The sequence below is a fragment of the Drosophila willistoni genome, unplaced genomic scaffold (assembly GCF_018902025.1).
Source record: "Drosophila willistoni isolate 14030-0811.24 unplaced genomic scaffold, UCI_dwil_1.1 Seg251, whole genome shotgun sequence".
Lineage (NCBI taxonomy): Eukaryota > Metazoa > Arthropoda > Insecta > Diptera > Drosophilidae > Drosophila > Drosophila willistoni.
In genome coordinates this window covers 144014-145591 of record NW_025814213.1, presented here as the reverse complement: position 1 = coordinate 145591, position 1578 = coordinate 144014, and the positions used below count along the sequence as shown (strand labels likewise).

General features: G+C 39.7%; 1 long non-coding RNA gene across 1 annotated transcript; it reads right to left on the bottom strand.

The window, feature by feature from the left end:
- Positions 1 to 542: 542 nt before the first annotated feature.
- LOC124461190 lies at positions 543 to 1103 on the bottom strand. The gene is made up of 3 exons (XR_006954964.1): positions 955 to 1103; positions 741 to 894; positions 543 to 670 (listed from the first exon to the last, which is right to left on the bottom strand). It is a non-coding gene; the product is annotated as an uncharacterized LOC124461190 (long non-coding RNA).
- Positions 1104 to 1578: the final 475 nt, after the last annotated feature.

Here is a 1578-nt window from a genome sequence, read left to right as displayed (position 1 = left end):
TTCCCAACTCAAAATCGTTAAAGGTTTTTTTGTCGCATACATACATACATACTTGTATGTATATACATATGTGCTTACATACTTGTTGTAAGTACCCTTCAGTACCGGTCGCTTGTCCCCGGGGACAAACTATCGACACTCCCATTAAAAATGCGACAACATTTAACATTGCATGTCCTAGCTTTCAAGACCGGAACGACAACCCCAGCGACAGTTGTCGCTCCAGTCGCCAAGACAAATGTCCAAATGTCTTGCCGAACGCCGGGACAAACAAGCATTGTGTCTCGCCGCTTTGTCGCTTTTGTGCAACTAGTCGCGGCGACAGAGGGACAATTTTCATGGATTGTCGTAGGGATCAGAGGGACAATTTCCATGGATTGTCGTAAGGACCAGGGGGCAATTTCCCAAGATTTTCCCATGGGACTACAGCGACAAAATCGCTTCACATTAAAATTAATATCTACAAGTTAATTTAAATGTTTATTTATTTTTAATTTTTGTAATATTTTTCTTAATACATTTTTTTTTCCTAATTTTTGAGTATATTACATTTTGGCCCCTTCCTTCAACTTTCTGTTTTTCGCCTTGTTCGCGGTATTTTTGGCGCAAGCCAGTGCACTCCGAAGCGCTCCTTCCGCTGGCTGCCCCGGAAGTATCGTTTGAACTAGCTCTGGAATAAAAAAATTGAAAATATTATTAGTAATGAAAGAAACTACAATGTTTACAATTATTGTACGTACCCAGTATTACATTCAACAACTTCTGGTACGTCCGAAGGCTCAACTTTCCGTTTTTGCCGTCCATATTGTGGTTTTCCATCACAGCTTCGGAGAAAAGTTTTTTAATTGACTTCTGCAAAGCCGCTTGGCCGAGGAGGGCAGACACTTGGGAGGTCTGTACAAATAAAAGAAACATTAAAATTCGCTACTTTCCTTTTAGTATCAATATACTTACATAATCTTTGCTCCTCTCCGGCGTAATCTGCTCCTCCAAATCTACAATCTCCAAGACCGACTCCAACGGGAAGCAAACCCGGCGCACCACGCTGTTTTTTTCCCATTGCCATATGGCGGATTAGCGCCGTCTGTGCCGCCAACGCTTCCTTCAGAATGGCGAGCTCCATTAAAAAATGTTTTGTAATAATTTCCTTTTTTAAAAAAAAGTGTTTGAATTTTTTATATATATAAAATTCTCGAGTGTGTAGTGTTTGTTACAAAACTACTCCGAAACGGCTCGACCGATTCTCCCGAAATTTTTTATGCAGATCGTGTAGGACTGAGAATAGGCCAACATCTATTTTTTATACCCAAATAATAACGAGCTCACGATTAAAACTGACTAACTGTGCTGGATATGTGAACTACCCTGTGTTTTATACGAGTGAAATTAGACACACGGCCTACTTGATAAGAGATGAAATTCAACAAAAATAATTTAAATCTTCCAATCGAAACAGGCCGTGAAAAATCATATACAACGTTGAGACTTTCTAGATTTCAGTAAGGTGATGTACACTGTTGAGTTCACACGGCTTCGCTTGGGGATTTCCGTATACAAAAATTTAATTTTCCAGTTTTT